Below are 19,950 nucleotides of genomic sequence, written 5' to 3' on the forward strand. Positions count from 1 at the left end.
GGCATAAACATGTCCCTAAAGGTTGGCCATTCTTCATAGCTTCCGTCGAAGTCTTTTGTATCACATGGATGAACTTTAATACACACTTCTGACATGTCAAAAGTGGCAGTTGGGGGATACATGGCCGAACTATGAAAAAGTGAAGGATTTGTTTGGTCTTCTCGTCCTGAACTGGTGGACTTTGGAAGAGACCTCTTTTTCACAACTTCCATTAAGTTTGATTTTGTTAATTGGTATTGATCCCGTGCGGATTTAAACTCCAATTTCGCAACATTTTTAAAATCATCATCGAATGCCTTGTCATCGGTAAGATAGACGTTTTCATAGGCAGTACGTACATTATGCCAGTCTTCATCTAATGATTCTAATTTTGTTTCTATCAACCAATCTGAAAGATCGTTTTCGGACATATCTAATATTTTAGGACAGTCTCCCATTAAATTCTTCATGTCGAAGTGGAACCTTGCACAAATTATTTTTGCCATTTCTTTGATTTGTTTTATTATTTATTTAATTTAATTTTTATTATTTGTATATTTTTTATACATATTTTTATAGAATTTTATTATTTATTGTAATATTATTTGGGTCTATTGTGCCTTCGGGTAACTTTCTGCTTTATTATAAAAATAGAGAGAAGTTCAAAATTTAAAAAGTAGGCTTTAATAGAGTTTTGCTCATTAAATATTTATTTTTTAAATTTTGAGAGCAATCTTATTATTATTTTATTATATTTGTTATTATGTATTATTTGTATTATATTTATTACTGTTACTTTTATTTTATTGCTAATATTTTTATTTGTTTTTATTATAGAAATGGAATGCAATATAATGTAATGCAATTTCCACTAACGTGCGTTACGTTTAATTTCGTTTTTTACGCTTAGTAACGTTTGTTGGGTTTTGGTGGTTTACGTATGTTACGTGTTCAGGAGTTGGACTATCGTGTTGCAATTGAAGGAGATAAACTTCTATGGAAGAATGCTCAAAAAAATGAAACAAAAAATAAAACTTCTGAAAGAATAAATAAAATTATTCCTCATCGTAAACCTGTAGTTACAGAAAGAGTATGAAGACCTTGATATGTTCCTTCTCGAGAAACATCTCGTCATCATTGGTAAACAGTTAAAATTGTAATTAGATTTCCTAATAAAAATAATGAATTATCATATTGATGAAATCAAATTCCTAAAAAAAATACTTAATCAATTAAGGGATAAATTAAAAATACTTGATGAAGGGCGAATACAGAGAATAAATTTGTTATCATTTTCAGTTTAATGACTTTGTTGAATGAGTTTTATTACTTAAATTTGATTTAGGTATTGAAGGAATATATGAATAGTAATTTATTACATTAAAAATTACAAAAGTAATTGAAAAAATAATAAATAAACTTAATCAGCCAATAGGTGCTATTTGAGGGATTAAAAAATATTAATAAATTAATAATTTTAGTTTGACAATCTAATGTTATATATTTTAACTATTTTTTTTTCATTAGAAGTAAGTGCTAATTTACTATAAAATGGTTTAAGAGACCAGTACTTGCTTTCAGTCATCTAATGAATTATTCTTAGAAATTCATTTAATAAAGTAATTTACAGGAATACTTTCCAAACAATTGGTATAAAACTATGATATGCTCCACAAATTTCTGAACATTGACAATAAAATAATCCAGGTCGATTAATTAAAAAATTAGTTTGTTTCAATCGTCCCGGTGTTCCATCAACCTATACTCGTAAAGCTGGAACATCAGCTGCAGTTACTAAAATTCGAATTTGAGAATTTGTAGGAAGAACTACTCGGTTATCTACATCTAATAAACGGAATCCGTCCACTGGTATTTCGTTTGTAGGAATTATGTAAGAATCAAATTCTACATTATTGAAGTCTGAGTATTCGTAACTTCAATATCATTGGTGTCCAATAGCATTTAAAGTTACTGAAGGTTCATTAATTTCATCTAATAAATATAAAAGTCGTAAAGAAGGGAAATCAATAAATAATAAAATAATAGCAGGTAAAATAGTTCAAATAATTTCAATAGTGTGTCCGTGCAATAAGTATCGATTTACATATTTGTTAAAAAATAAAGTAAATATTTAATAACCAACTAAAACAGTAATTATTACTAAAATTATTAATACGTAATCATGAAAAAATTAATTGTTCTATTAATGGAGAAGAACTATCTTGAAAACCTAAATTTGCTCATGTTGACATTAGTTTCTAATAAAAGTAAAATACTTTATATATGGAGCTTAAATCCATTGCACTAATCTGCCATATGAGAAATTAACTAATAAAGGCAATTCATTATATCTGTGTTCAGCAGGTGGAGTATTTTGTAATCATTCAATTGATGAATTTCATTGAACTGGTAAGATTACTTGTCGTTGTGATACTAATCTTTCTCAGATAATATAGAATAAATATAAAATTCCTAATAATGAAATTGTTGATCCAATAGTTGAAATTACATTTCATGCTGTATAAGAATCTGGATAATCTGAATATCGTCGAGGTATTCCAGCTAATCCTAAGAAATGTTAAGGGAAGAATGTTAAATGTACACCAATAAATATAATAACAAATTGACTTTTCAAAAGCTTGCTATTTAAAGTTAGTCCAGTAAATAATGGATGGCTGGTGAACAAATCCGGCTATAATAGCAAATACAGCTCCTATAGAAAGAACATAAAAAAATAATATCAACAGAAGAATTAGCAAAAAACAACTCCTGTTAATCCTCCTACTGTAAATAAGAATACAAATCCTAAAGCTCATAAAATAGCTGGAGAATAAGTCAATTGAGTTCCGTATAATGTAGCAAGTCAACCAAAAATCTTAATTCCTGTAGGTACAGCAATAATTATTGTAGCTGAAGTAAAATAAGCTCGAGTGTCAACGTCTATTCCAACTGTAAATATATGATGAGCTCAAACAATAAATCCTAACAGACCAATTGCTAGTATACCATAAATAATTCCTAAAGAACCGAATGTTTCCTTCTTTCCTGATTCTTGACTAATAATATGAGAAATTATTCCAAATCCAGGTAAAATTAAAATATATACTTCTGGATGTCCAAAGAATCAAAATAAATGTTGGTAAAGAATAGGATCTCCTCCTCCAGCTGGGTCAAAGAATGATGTATTTAAATTTCTATCTGTTAGTAATATAGTAATAGCTCCAGCTAATACAGGTAAAGAAAGAAGAAGTAATAAAGCAGTAATTACAACTGATCAAACAAATGAAGGTATTCGATCAAGTGTAATACCAGTAGCTCGTATATCAATCAATTAAAGAGGAACTAATCAAATTATAATAAAAGCATGAGCAGTTACAATAACATTATAAATTTGATCATCTATACTTCCTAATAATAGAGTTAAAGCTGGAGGTAAAAGTCAGAAACTTATATTATTCATTCGAGGGCATGCTATGTCAGGAGCTCCTAATATTAAAGGAACTAATCAATTTCCAAAGAAAATTATAATAAAAGCATGAGCAGTTACAATAACATTATAAATTTGATCATCACCAATTAGAGAACCAGGGTGTTCCTAAAATTCTTAATGAAGTTCCTACTATACCAGATCATGCTCCAAAGATAAAACATAAAGTACCAATATCTTTGTGATTAGTAAAAAACAACCATTGTTGCAATTAAATGGCTGAAGCTTAGGCAATAGATTGTAAATTTATTTATGAGAATTATTCTCTTTAATCAATTAGCTTTATAGTCAATAATGACATTAGACTGCAATTCTAAAGGAGTAATAAATTTACTAAGGCTTAAAAGATTATTCTTATATTGATAGCTTTGAAGGCTATTAGTTTATTTAACTTAAAGCCTTAAAAAATAAATATAAGGAAGAATTTAAAAACAGCCCGAAAGTTGAAATATAAGAAAAAATTAATAAAAGCTTTATATTTGATGATTTATAATATGAATATGTTATTCAGTTATTTTCATAATATATATAAAAATATGAAGTATATAAAAATATGAAGTAATTAAAGTCATTATTACTAAAAAAGTCAATAAAAATCATTGATATAGTTAGAGATTGGATTACAAATATTTTTGGAAGGAATCCTAAAATTGGAGGTAATCCACCTAATGAAAGAAGATTAAACAAGTGAAAAAGCGTTAAGTTCGGCCGGGCCGAACTTTGGATACCCTCCACCATGGATATACTGACAGGTACTAGAAATGAAAATAAATTGAGAATACCAAAAAGTGGACCTATACCGACATGTCTAAAAACGGATTATGTATACCATAATGTAAACCATAATACAAATGTCAGAAAATTTTAATTGATAATTCAAAATTGAAGATGGAGAATATCGGTCCACTTCTTCTGAAACCTCCACATAGGGGCTAGATCTAAATGCGGCTATAGTTCATTATCGAACCTTACGTTCTAATTGTTTATCTCTCTATCCTCCGCAGGTGAAATGATTACAAAAGAGTCTTAGAACCAAACTCAAAACGCGGAACAAATCAGATAACTACTTTAATATCAACAAGTTCTTTAACTTGACTTGGAAACCAGAGACCCCCACAACATATACAAATTTCCGTCACACACAATCCATTTGTAGCAATTCCATTCGAGATTCCGGGGAAATGTTTCGTCTCCTAATTGCGTTCCTCTCAGCTTGGCGTGCATTTTGGTTTCCACGGTTAATGGGATCCATTCGGTGAATACGTACGCGGCAGTTCCTAATCAGCCTCAGTTGGTTCAACTGAATACGAGCAGAATTCCTGGTTTCACGGTGTTGTTGCGTATTTCGGCGTTGTTGTGATGATGTGTATCTCGCTCCTGTTCCGCCAAGCGGTACGTAACATCCTGACGACGAATAGCGTGTTGCTGCGTGTTTCGCTCTTGTTCGGCCAATCTGTATGCATCATCTTGACGACGAAGCGAGTGAAGACGCGTATCTCTCTCCTGTTCCGCCAAGCGGTACGTAACATCCTAACGACGAACCGTGTGCTGCTGCGTGTTTCGCTGTTGTTCGGCCAATCTGTATACATCATCTTGATGACGAATCGAGTGAAGACGCGTATCTCGCTCCTGTTCCGCCAAGAGGTACGTAACATCCTGACGACGAACCGTGTGCTGCTGCGTGTTTCGTTCTTGTTCGGCTATTCTGTACGCATCATCTTGACGACGAAGCGAGTGCTCAATCGTATTTCTCTCCTGTTCGGATAATCTTAATGCATCATCCTGTCGACGAATAAAAATGCTGTGCTGTATTACGTAGCTGCTGTATTCTTCGATTGTATGAAGATCTCCTCCTTGTTTGGTGCTGGATGCGATCCCGTTCACGCTCTTCTTCGCGATATTCTGCATTCCGTCTTCTGGTTGATAAAGAACGTGCGTTCCTAAGGATGTCCGAGGGGTTTTCTTCGCGGTAGTTGCTGACTCGCATCGCAATTAATCGTTGGCGCTCTTGTACTGATTGCTTGCGTAGTCTAGGCATCTTTATTATTTATATGTACACGAATTTAAAACACTTATTAAATAATAATATTTCAATTATTAATTTTTTTACGAAATGTGCACACACTCTTCAAGAAACAATAATGTACTGATTTTAAAACAGAGTACCTGTCTCTAACGCAGACAGGTAGTTTGACCTTTTTGAATCAAACAATGTCATAAAATTTAAAATTTTCGTAAAAACAAAACAACTGTTCTTATAAAGAAACCCTTTTACCTGCTTCAATTATAGGTTCTAATTGGGTTGTTTACATATTATTTGTGATGTTATCTTTTACAAATTATAAAACCGATATGTTCTACCTGTAAACACAAGACACGTGCATGGGTCGCGTTCTATATAATTGGATGTTTACGCGACAAAGATATCGCATTGCAGTACCACATATGCAGGTACCATTTTACCATAATATTACGTCTCCTTTCAAAAGAAAAGTGTACGACCTATCTTTATTTTCGAGGATTTACATAAATTACATTACATGGGAATTTGATAACGAATAAGAAAAAGGGGAGACTATTAATAATTTTTTGTGGGGAGGTTTGTTGCCATATACGACTACAAAAATACCGAATTCCAACGCATTCGGCAGAAAAACACGTTGAAGAACCCCAAAATACCGAAAAATGGCCGGACGGACATGGCCAGATCGTCTTTAAATTTTACCCTGATCAAGAATATATATACTTTATAGCGTCGAAAATGAATATTTCGATGAGTTACAAACGGAATGACAAAATTAATATACCCTCCAAACTTGATGGAGGGTATAAAAAGGGGGTTATATGGGGACTACCCCAAAAAGGCGGTGAATATTAATAAATTTTTGGTGGACAGATTTGTTACCATATACGACTACAAAATACCGAATTGCAACGCATTCGCTACAAAAACGCGCTCAAGAACCCCAAAATACCGAAAATTGGGGGTACCTATATTCATAATTTTTGTGGGGAGATTTGGTATCTATTAGGGACTCATAATATTACAGCCAAATCGGTGAAAAAAATCCGGTCAAAACCCCCAAAAACTGGAAATTGGGGGGAACCTTTATATGGGGGCTACCAGAAAAAGTGGACCTATATTTATAATTTTTAGTGGGTAAATTTGGTACCCAATAAGAACCCTATATACCAAATTTCAGCGAATTCGGTTGAAAACCGCGCTCAAGAACCTTAAAATTCCGAAAATTAGGGGTACCGTTATATGGGGGGTACCAGAAAAAATTGACCTATATTTATAATTTTTAGTAGCGAGATTTGCTTCCCAACAAGAGCTCAAAGTACCAAATTTCAGCGAATTTGGTTGAAAACCGCGCTCAAGAACCTTAAAATACCGAAAATTGGGGGTACCGTTATATGGGGGTACCAGAAAAAATTGACCTATATTTATAATTTTTAGTAGGGAGATTTGCTTCACAATAAGAGCTCAAAGTACCAAATTTTAGCGAATTCGGTTGAAAAACACGCTCAGGAACCTCAAAATACCGAAAATTGGGGGGTACCCTTATATGGGAGCTATGCCTAAACGTGGACCGATATATCCCACCTTGACCTGCCTGCAGACAAAAGACAACTTTGTGCAAAATTTCAGCACCCTATTTCAATTCCTTCAGAAGATAGCGTGATTACAACAGACGGACGGACGGACGGACAGACGGACGGACATGGCTAGATCGTCTTAGAATTTTACCCTGATCAAGAATATATACTTTATAGGGTCGGAAATGAATATTTCGATGTGTTACAAACGAAATGACAAAATTAATATACCCTCCATACTATGGTGGAGGGTATAAAAACAAAACAAAAAATTAATACTTTTTTCATGGAAAAATAATGATAATAATTGATTAATGTAAGAAATTTTAAGTATATTAAATATGAATACTATAGAAAAAGTTAAAAAATATTAAATAAAAAGTATACTAATCAAATATTTCTATTGTATATAGCTGCTAACATTCATCCTAAATGATTAATTGAAGAATAAGCTATTAATTTACTTAAAGAGGTTTGATTTAATCCTCCTAATGCACCGATTAAACTTGATCAAATAAGGCTAATATTCAAGAGTTTGCTGAGATAGCAATTAAAGTTCCTATTATTAAAATAGCTAAAAATAAAACAGCTAAAAAATGGGATTCAGCCTGACTATTTTGCAAAAACAAAAAATATCATTTTTGATGAATTATTAAAAATTAAAAAGTAAAGGATTAGAACCTTTATAAATGGGACATGAGCCTAGTAGCTTAATTAGCTTATCTTCTTATTAAATATATTTTGGTGTGCGATGCACAAATGTTTTTGATACTTTTAGAAACAGTTTAATTCTATTAAATATAATAATGAATGTAATATTTATTACATAATTTACCCTATCAAGGTAACCCTTTTATCAGGCAATTCATTATATGCAATGAGGCTATTTTTTTTTTTTTTTTTTTTTTTTTTCTCTATTTATACATAAATTTTTGTGAAATTTCGAAATTTTTGATTATATATATATATATATATATATATATATATATATATATATATATATATATATATATAACAATTTAAATCATATATAAATTTATTACACTATTAGAAAGCTATATATTAATAAATTATTTCATAATAAATACTATATTTAGCCAATTATTTAATAAAATATAAATTATTAATGTTTTGATGATGTTTCGGCTAAAGGTCAATGAAAAACTTTTGTTTTTGTTTTATTTGATTTTTATTCTTCCAATATTTGGTTTTATTCTTCCGAATTTTATACATAGAGTGTTCAATATAAGTGACCAGCAATTTCATCACAACAACGAAATAAAAATACGACGCATATTAAACAAGAACAACTTTCCACAAAAAACAATAGACGACCTATTAAAACATGCTAAGCAGAATGATAACGTGAGACTGAGAGAGGAAAATGAAAAATGTTATAAATCTTTGACATACATTCCTGGATTTTCGGAGAGATTTGGCAGATCTAATTTTTACAATAAAGACAAATACCAATTAGCTTTAAAAACCACCAACAGTGTCAACAATATGTTCAGCAAAACTAAAACGAAGACTAAAAAAGAAGATAAGTGCAATGTAGTTTATAGGATAGCATGTAACGGTGAGGAATCTGATGTATGCCAAAAAGGTATATATTGGCACAACAAAAACAAAATTAAAAACTCGACTTTCCGGACATAAATCCGACCAAAAATCTGACAAGCCACTAGAACAAAAGACAGCGCTAGCAGCTCATTGCACGTTAACGGGTCACAAACCAAACTTCAATGATATAGACATTGTAGCGCAGGAACATAATTACAAAAGACGATTCACATTGGAAATGTTACATATCATAAATGTACCGACGGAAAAAAGAATCAACTACAAAACTGACACGGACCACTGTGCACATATCTATAGGAATTTAGTACATAAACACAGACATAAGAAAACTTAGTTTGACTTTGACGTTTAATTTAAGTAGACGCTTTTCCTTTACAAATTAAAAAAACTTTGTAAGATTCGTGTGTTTTATAATTTTCGCGTTTCAATTTGTAACCAATTGTTTATTTTGTAACAGATCCCTGATAATGATTGTCGATGACAATCGAAATATTGGAAGAATAAAAACCAAATAAAACACAAACAAAAGTTTTTCATTGACCTTTAGCCGAAACATCATCAAAACATTAACAATTTGTCAGGTCAACTATAAATATCAACAGAATATATAAATTATTTATATATATGTTAATTATATATTAGACAATAGATTAAAAAATGTTAGATAAATAGATGGACAATAAAGATTAATCGTACTATTATGCTTAAATTTTATTGTTTTAGTTTTTTTTGCTCTGGATTAATGATAAATATTGATTAATTAAATATTTATATATTAATATTTATCTATATATAAATTGGTATATAGACTAAATTTCAGATTCTGCATCGCTCAATATAAAATGAGACACCTAAAATAAAATAAATTTAATATTTTTAAAAAGATTAAAATTATATTATATTTAAATTTTACATATAAAATTAACTTTCAAAAATTTCAAAAAGTTAAAAAAAATCCAGGATTTTTTTAAAAATCTTCGATTTTTTTAAATTTTTCAAAATTTCGATCGATGTCAATCCAAAATGCGTGATGGGTTGCCAAAAATATCAATAGGAAAGTAATATCCAAAAATGTTTAAATCTGAAAATATTCTCATAAAAAATTTCACAACAGGTTCCAATCCAAATGTGTGTTTGGTTGCAAAAACTACAAATGCTGTATGTTGAATCCAAAAAAGTTAAAAGTATAGAAACATATCCAAAAATTACAGTTCAAAGGGTTCGCTAGGTTGCGCAATGCAAAATACTTGTAATTGTTTTCCAAAAAAATTAAAAATCCACAAAGTTGTTCAAGAAACTTAAATGTTGATTTTGAAATCCAAATTGTGCCGGGTTGTGAAAAGTTTCTCCAATCAAAAGTATCAAATTCTTCAACGATGTTTAAAATCGCTTAAAATTCCGCTTGTAGGAGGATTTTAATTGTAGCAAAGACAAAAAGTTATAACTTCAACCTTTTGTTCGAATGTTTGCCATAGGTAACAAATATTCCCAATGCGCAAATAGAGTACAAGTATTTTTCAAAAATTTCAAAGCCAAAGAAATATTGTTCAAAATTGTTTTCAAAAGTAAACATGTTTATCAGAGAGTAATATCATGAATATCCAAATGTTATGATAAATTATATGAGGTTGCCAATATAAGTTTTTATAACCTTCAATTAGTTTTGCTCAACAAATGCATTTCATTTAAATTGGTATGTGTTTATTGGTGTCTGTTTATATGGCGATTATGGATTTATATAATAGTATGTTACTCCAAAATATTTATGTGTTTGTAAATTATGACGCCAAAAATTACACCAAAATTTTATTGTATACGCTATGTATTTAAAAATGTAAGATTTACAAAATTTATGTAAAAAATCCATTTCTGTTCTATATTGGTATGTGTCAGTAATTTTTCCCAAATTCAATATGGTGCACAATAATGTTATGTAAAGCGCCCCAAAAATGGAGGGTACATTTTCCAACAAAAAAAAAAATAATAATAATTGTTTAGGCGCCGGAATTGCGTTTCGAAAAATATAGATAATAAAACACGAACGTTTTAGTTTTCTGATATAGAGTTTTATTGAAATATAAATAATAATGGGGGAAGAAAAGGAGAAAGAACAGATTACCTGTGCTACGAGTAGCGATCGATACGAGAAGGAGATGAACAATAACAATAATGCTGCAAAGGGACATTGGCGCAAAAACAATACTCATTAGAAAACTGACAGTTCACTGTTGTAACAATAAGGAGTATTCAGTTTCTTAATGAATATGCAAAACAAACACAATGAACACGAGCGTTCAAAGGATGCATTTTCCAAACAATGCATACAAAATAGATTCTTACTTAGACATTGTCGCCCACCTTGCAACATTATTAATGTTGTAACACAGATATTCAATTTAGATAGTTACATAAAGTAATATATATTAATATGGTAGGCGGTGCAGTGTGTGCAACATACGAGTCGCCCGCAGTAACGAACGTTCTCCCTGATTCAACCATACGAACATGGCGTGAATTCCAAGGGAGTGATCACGATTGAACCCACAGTTATGGATTCTATACTTTGATTACTAGTTGTGAAGGAACCCGCAGATACGGGTCTGGTATTGCTTAAATCCGCAGATGCGGATTTCGATATCATATTATGTTCTTTAGAAATGTTTGACTACAGATTCGGATCCGCAGTGACGGACTCCGTTTATGTTTCAGTGCAATCAATTTAGAAATAGGCCGCTTTACAATGCCTGTTGCCGACCGAACTTCAACGATTTTGACGTGACAACCCAACCGTGTAATTTCTCGTATGGATTACGACTTCAAAACAAATTAGCAAGCTCTTGAACTCTACGAAACCTATTCACAAACGATATAGGTTAGACAATTACGACAAGTTCAGGAGGTGAAAGAAAAGACGTGTCTATGAAGAAATGATCTGGGTCAAAGCTACTAGTTAGGGTGGACACACGAATTTAAGCAAGCCTCTATATGACCAATACGATTGCCAATTCCTCAAATTTAACTTGCTTTGAAATTTGTGGCATACAACTTTTTATTCTGGCTTCCCAGAATCCACCCATATGTGGAACACAAGCTGGAATAAAATGCCACGACAGCCCGGAGTAGTATAGCAGCGAAATAAAATCACCACCTTAACAAATTACTGGCCCCAAATTACGACATACATTTTTCAAAAATCTCGAGTGTAATAAATCATTTTGGTAGATAAACGCAGGAATACACAAACATATCCATTGGTAAACTAGACAAACGGACATGTGAACGAATTTACCTTCAAAGGATCAACGAAATCTACACCAGTTGTAGTTAATGCCTTAGAAGGGGGTTGTTTTCTTCACAATAATTTTCCAAAGTTCAGAGGACAGAAACTTCAAGTTGAGAAAGTGGAATTTATTTTAAGGGAACCACGTTAGTTATATTCGATAAAAGATGCACGAATGAAATTATGAAACAAACGACATTTGTTTTAAATTGAAGATTCTAGATTTCGCTACTCCATTTAGTAGCGGGCAAGTGAGGATCGTTCCAAATTTATTCGATCTAACCACGTAATTTCTATTGTAATTTTTCCGGTCAACTAAAGTGGCAAAGGTACGAATCTCCGACGATGGGATAGGTCCAGATACAAGCCACCCGAAAATCGAATTTTGAGCCAGCAAAGTTCCATAAAGAATTGACTGAGAACCCTCCAACATAATTTTTGGATACAAGTCTGCACCCAAAAAAAAGTTCCACAGGACGTGGATTAAACAGAACATCATCTGCCAAACGAATATTTGGCATTTGGGCTCTTAAATTCGACGAAACATCAAACGAAGGCAAATTCCCAGAAATAGACGGCAGAACCAATGCACGAGTTTCTAACAACACTGTAGGATCGCAAGGACTTCCAATTTTCAATGAGCAACCTTTACTAGAATTGGCCGAAATTGTACAATTCACCCCAGAATTAGCGATATCTGTTGAACTTACAGGGAGTTTCAACCTATTCTTCAAGCCTTGGGAAAGAAACGATGATTCTGATGCTGGATCTATTAAAGCCCTAGCGGGATACGAAACACCACAATGGACGATATTTACAATAGCTGTCCCCAATAGAACGGATTTATTCTGAGTCGTGTGGAAAACTTGCCGAGAAACACTAGTTGATGTGGATGGGACAGAAGGATTGAAATAAATATTTTGAAAATATAAATATATGTAAAAAATGTCAAAATTATTTTATTTTTTATTAAATTCAATATAAATAACACGAACAATTATTTATATGAATTTCGACCAATGCGGACTGTAGGGTAAACGATAAGTTAAAATGTCCAAAAGGAGCTATCAGTTTGTTCATACACACACTACTAATCAATTTACAAAAAAAATATTACTTTGTTCCAAACGTGCCAACACTCCACCATCGACCGACCCGATTAGTGTAGCGTACACGCAAACAAAAGAAAAACGAAAAATTATATTTAAAATTATTATTTCGAAATTCATATAAATAATTGTTCGTGTTATTTATATTGAATTTAATAAAAAATAAAATAATTTTGACATTTTTTACATATATTTATATTTTCAAAATATTTATTTTGATTTTATATTTCAAATTGAGTGGATAATTTCTAAATTTTTATACTTTTTTTCGAAGTTTTGTCGATTTTTTCGTGAAAATTAAACAGTTCGTATGAAAAGTTTTATCGATTTTTTGCATAACTATTCGTTCCTTTTTGGTTTTTAATCAGCCGTTTGTGGTTATTTGATATATTCTTTGGGAATATTTTGGAATTTTTTGGAATTTAGTTGTCATTTGAACAATTTTGGATTGTTTTTCGAACAATTTCATCCGTTTTCAAATATAATTTCGTATATTTGGGTTGTTTTAGCTAATTCGAGCTGATTTTTTCGGAAATCGTGATAAATTCGTAGTAAATCTTTGCACATTTGGCTGTTTTTTGGGGAAGAATTTGGTTTTTAGTAGCGATCTTAATTTTTCGTCGGCTTTTTATTTTAAAAGCTTTGATTCCAATTCGAAATAAATAGTCTTTTTCTTGACCATTAGTTTTTTTATATTTTTTCGTGTTCGTGCGATTAAGAAGAAAATTGTAATTATGCCTTCTACTCCTCTAAATATCTACATCAGAGTTTCGGACGCTCTAGTCAAAATGTGTGATAAACTTCGAGCTTTGAAGGAAGAAGATGTAGATATCTTTATCTTAGAAGTTAGAAAAGGCGAATTGAACAAAAAATGGGCAAGTGTAGAAAATGTATTTGCTTTTTAGAATCGTCTGAGGATTCATGTCAGGAAGATGTCGAATCTGTAGAATCGAAACAGGAGGTCGTTTATGACATGTATATGGATTGTCTAGCAATGATAAACCGGGCCTTGCACAAACTTCGGCAAGAAAGTGTTCAAGTAAATCGGGATCCGTCTGACATTCCTCAAGAAGTCCAGACACAGTCTGCACCTTCTATGGAAGTCCAGGCTAGCGATACTGATTTAAATAAAACGAACTCGTCCACCCACACTTGTCGAAATGTGGGTACTCAGGCTTCTAGATCCCCAATATCAAGTATTAGGATTCCTGGAGGTAATTCGAGTTTTAATGTTGAGCCAGAAAATTTAGACATTGTCCATAATCTAGCGTTGCCTCCTTGTGATATTGATATTTTCGAGGGCGATTTTCTTTCGTGGCCAACCTTTAGAGACATTTTTAGCGCGGTATTTATAAACAATTCACGGTTGAGTGATAGTGATAGTGAGCGTCTTTGTCATTTGACGCGAAAAACTAGAGGGGAAGCTCGCGAGATTGTTTCCAAATTCCCCTTAACGAACCGCAGTTTTAGTCTGGCGTGGAACGCTTTGAAAACCACTTACGATAATCCTCTCCATGGTATGCGAGGGAATGATTCGGTCAAAAAATGTAACGTTAACAAGTTTCAAACCCACGTCTCGCAAACACATTCTTATCGTAATTCCCCATCTTCTCCTAGGAATGATTGTATTCTATGCCCTCAACAGTCCCACCAGCTTTTTGAATGTCCTCGATTCAAAAGTATGTCGCTATCGGCTAGATTTTCCACAATGAAACGTCGTAGATTGTGTGTGAATTGTTTGCGTAGGGGGCACGAGGTGAAAACTTGTATTAGTCAGCATCGGTGTTCGAAATATAGGCGTAGCCATCACACATTATTGCATCGTAGTGACACATCACCCAATAATTCGATTTCTTCGGTTGGTTCGGTAAACCGTAACCCTACAAATTCACCAAATCCTGCCCCTATCAATCCTTCAGTCCCATCCACATCAACTAGTGCTTCTCGGCAAGTTTTCCACACGGCTCAGAATAAATCCGTTCTATTGGGGACAGCTGTTGTAAATATCGTCCATTGTGGTGTTTCGTATCCCGCTAGGGCTTTAATAGATCCAGCATCAGAATCATCGTTTCTGACTCAAGGCTTGCAGAATAGGTTGAAACTCCCTGTAAGTTCAACAGATATCGCTATTTCTGGGGTGAATTGTGCAATTTCGGCCAATTCTAGTAAAGTTTGCTCATTGAAAATTGGAAGTCCTTGCGATCCTACACTGTTGTTAGAAACACGTGCATTGGTTTTGCCGTCAATTTCTGGGAATTTGCCCTCGTTTAATGTTTCGTCGGATTTTAGAGCCCAAATGCCAATTATTCGTTTGGCAGATGATGATTTGTTTAATTCACGTCCTGTGGAACTTCTTTTGGGTGCAGACTTGTATCCAAAAATTATGTTGGATGGTTGCCAGTCAATTCTTTCTGGGACTTTGCTGGCTCAAAATTCAGTTTTCGGGTGGCTTGAAACTGGACCTATCCCATCGTCGGAGATTCGTACCTTTGCCACTTTACTTAACCGGAAAAATTGTAATAGAAATTACGTGGTTAGATCGAATAGATTGGAACGATCCTCACTTGCATGCTACTAAATGGAGTAGCGAAATCTAGAATCTTCAATTTAAAGCAAATGTCGTTGGTTTCATAATTTCATTTATTTTCCGATACCAGATAAAAATGTGTTCGTGCATCTTTTATCGAATATAACTAATCAATTCCACTTTCTCAACTCGAAGTTTCTGCCCTCTGGACGTAGAAAAATTATTGTGAAGAAAACAATCCCCTTCTAAGGCATTAACTACAACTGGTGTAGATTTCGTTGATCCTTTGAAGGTAAATTCGTTCACATGTCCGCTTGTCTAGTGTACCAACGAATATGTTTGTGTATTCCATTTATCTACCAAAACGATTTATTCCACTCGAGATTTTTGAAAAATGTATGTCGTAATTTGGGGCCAGTAATGTGTGAAAGTCGTGATTTTATTTCGCTGCTTTACTACTCAGAGACTCTCGTGGCATTTTATTTCAGCTGGTGTTCCACATATGGGTGGATTCTGGGAAGCAGGAATAAAAAGTTGTAAGCCACACATTTGAAAGCGTGTTCGAAACGTTTTGCCTACATTTGTAGAATTGGCGACAGTATTGGCTAGAATCAAGACATGTTTGAATTCGCGCTCACTTTGTCCTTTATCGGATAATCCTGACGACTTCGTAGCATTCACACCATGCCATTTCTTGGTAGACACGTCGTTACTCTCCCCCGGAACCTGTCGTAATTGACTAACCTAAATCGCTTGTGAATAGGTTTTTTAAGGTTCAAAAGTTTACTAATTTGTTTTGAAGTCGTAATCCATAACGAGAAATTACACGGTTGGGTTGTCACGTCAGAATCGTTGACGTTCGGTCGACAACAGGCATTGTAAAGCGGCCTATTTCTAAATTGATTGCACTGAAACATAAACGGAGTCCGTCACTGCGGATCCGAATCTAAAGTAAACCATTTCTTAAGAAAATAAAATCGAAATCCGTCTCTGCGGATTTAAGCAATATTAAACCCGTAATTGCGTGTTCTTTCGTTCCTGGTAATCATCTGAAATCTGAATCCATAACTGTGGGTTCAATCGCGATCACTTCATGGGCAATTAACGCCATGTTCGTATGGTTGAATCAGGGAGACCGTCCGTTACTGCGGGCGATTCCTATGCTTATGTTAAGTTTTTATTTGGAAAAAAATTAAACAAAATGAATTTGAATTGCTCACACACACTGCACCGCCTACCATCTTATTATCTATTACTTTAAGTAACTAGTCGTAAATTGAATATCTGTGTTACAACATTAATAATGTTGCAAGGTGGGCGCTAATGTTTAAGTAAGAATCGCCTTTATATGCATTGTTGGGAAATGCATCCTTTGAACGCTCGTATTCATTGTGTTTGTTTGCATACTCATTAGAAAACTGCAGACTCCTTATTGTTACAACATTGAACTGTCAGTTTTCTAATGAGTATTGTTTTGCGCCAATGTCACTTTGCAGCATTGTTGTTATTGTTCATCTTCTTCTCGTCTCGATCGCTTCGTAACACAGGTAATCTGTTATTTTTCTCTTCTTCCCTTTTTATTATTTATTTTAATATATCAATAAAATTCAAAATCAGAAAACTAAAACGTTCGTGTTTATTTTCTATATTTTTCGAAACGCAATTTCGGCGCCTTAACACTATTGTTAAATGTTGTGTATTTAATTTAATTCAATGAGATATGTTTTGTATTGATAAATGTTGTGTATTTAATTTAATTGCATTTTATTCAATGTGATATGTTTTGTATTGTTAAATGTTGTGTATTTAATTTAATGTAATATGTTTCTTGTATAACTTGTGTTTTTTTTCTGTTTTTATGTGTTCACTGTCACTGCCGGGGATGCTGGCGCTTATAATACCGAGAGATAAATAACTCGCGGGTTTTTTTGCGATCGCTTTTAAAGCCGTCTTATGTTTTCCCAATTGTATTGGAATAATTCCAATAAAATTGGAAGGTAGCAAATATTAATAGTTACTATTGTATATATGTATGTGAGTACATATGTACATTATGCGAACCGCTATTCGACAGCAAATTAAAATATGACAACAGTGAGCACCAAAAGTGTGTATCACTTGATTTATTCTAAATATGGCTCCAGGTCATACATGGTCTAAATCAGACTATTCAGGAACCACCCCATCGTATATTTCCTTAGCTTCCGATTTTTAATTAGTGATGCCTCATTTGAAAGAAATTGTCGAAGACAATTTGTCCTGGATTGCCCGAGAGCTAGTTGGCCTACAAATTCTTGTTTAATTGGAAGAGATACAACGTATCTATCATTAGAGTTCTTATGTGTGGTTCTTTTATAATTATACTCGCAAAGTTTGTCCGAAGGATACAATAATTTGCGCTTAGAACTTCCTCTAGTTCCCAGAAACGAAGGAGAGCCTGATTTAGCCTATCTTCAGGGGAATATTGCACATTTGTTGAAAATGTTGTTATATGACCTATACTCGTAGGAACTGGTCCTGTAAGAACCCTACGGAAAACAGTTTTTTGTGCAATCAAAGAACCTAATATGTTGGATTGAATTCCCTGCAGAAGTATTTTTGGATATAGGTCCGTTCCTATTAACGTATCTACCGGACGACAGTCAAACAAATTTCTATCTGCCAAACGAAGATTTGGCATATTAGAGGCAAGCTCCCTGCTAATAGAAAACGAAGGAGATTACCTGAAATAGTTGGAACAACTAAAGTTGTCATATCCATAAAAAGTGTACTGTCTATGGGAGATCGTATACATAATGAACACAATTTTCTTGACATAATAGATACACATTGGTTTACTCCTGAAATAGTTGCGTGGGTTGAAGTGGTGGCGATACCAAGACGCAGGGTCTATAAGAGCACGAGCTGGGTACGTAACACCCTGATGAGCAATGTTCACCATTGATGTTAATAAAAGAACCGTTTTGTTCTGTGAGGTATGAAATACCTGCCTAGTTGAAGCATTAGAAGATTGACCAGGTGATGTTGAAGGTAGATTGGGATTGGCATTGGATGACGGAGTAAAATGTGGAACATTAGCCGATAGTGAGGAAGTTTGGGACGTAGCCGAGGAATTATTAGAACTAGTTTGAGCCGTATCATGGTGTAGTAAATTATGGTGTCTTTTCTTACATCTAACGTAACAATATTAATTTGTACAATTCCTAACATCATGTCCTCGTGAAAGACAAGTTATGCAAAGTTTATGCCGTTTAACAAGAAAGAAGTGGTCGACTGAAGTACGTTTCCTAAATTCTGGGTACACACGTAAATGGTGAGTTTGCCTAGGGCAAAATATGCAAGATTTATCAGAGGACGATTGTGAAGAATGAGATGGAGCAGCATTCGTAAAATGTGTCCTAACTTTCTTCTGTTTGGTTTTTTTATTTGAATCTATTCCCTTAATATCTTTAAGGCAAGTGAGTGTTTCAATTCTTTCTGTTAAAAAGAGATCCAAATCCTTCCAGGAAGACAACGCAGACTTATCTTTAATACCTTGTTCCCACCCATTATACCACGTTGTAAACTTTTTAACCCTGTGCTAGTGTCACTACCAAGTGCTGGAAGATTAAACAGGGCTTTAATTTGGTTGTTAACCAGAATTCTAACATTATAATATGTCTCTTTTAATGCTTTCCAGGCTAAAATAGAATTTTTGTGAGTAAGAGGAATTTTAGAAACTATATATTTTGCATCACCACTTGTTTTATTAAGTAAATCACATAATTTCTCTATATCGCTAAGACGAGAATTACTAATACATACAGCCGAAAAGAAATTCGTAAATGTTGGCCAAGTCAGAATGTCACCAGTTAAGACATCGATATCACATGGAGGAAGATTTATAGCATGTGTTAAACTATCATTAAGCAAAATGTGAGTTACATCGGCAAGGGTAACGGTATGATTCGAAGCATCTGATACCGAATCAGTTTCCTCATATTGGGGGGATGTACCCTAGGAGTGGCCGGTTGATTGCTCACTTGAGCAGGGACAGACGCTTTCGGGGAATCTCGAAGTTGATCCACTTTCCTATTAATGGACGATAAAGCGTGCACATAAGCTTTATATGCGACGTAATATTTACTCTCTACAGAGGTAAATTCGTCGTCAGACGGTTCATCGGCAGAGCGAAGGTCGTTTAAACATGTTTCACACGTATCTTTTACTTTAGCCCAAAGTTCTTTTACGTCAGAAGCTTGAATTTCTAATGCGTATATGTCCATATTGTCACTATGTAGATCACTAAAGTTGGCATCGAACTTAATAAGAGCATCAGTGGCTCTGATGAAAAAGTCCAGTGAAGTTAAAGGCATATTGGAAAAGTTAAAATGACCACAAATAA

At 33.4% G+C, this 19,950-nt stretch overlaps 1 pseudogene; it reads right to left on the minus strand.

Moving 5' to 3' along the window:
• Positions 1–2,057: 2,057 nt before the first annotated feature.
• On the minus strand, positions 2,058–3,677 carry LOC133323362 (cytochrome c oxidase subunit 1-like; annotated as a pseudogene).
• Between the last annotated feature and the right edge of the window lie 16,273 nt (positions 3,678–19,950).

This window comes from Musca vetustissima, unplaced genomic scaffold (assembly GCF_032173495.1).
Source record: "Musca vetustissima isolate MV318-11 ecotype Yass unplaced genomic scaffold, APGP_CSIRO_Mvet_v1 utg13047, whole genome shotgun sequence".
Classification (NCBI taxonomy): Eukaryota; Metazoa; Arthropoda; class Insecta; order Diptera; family Muscidae; genus Musca; species Musca vetustissima.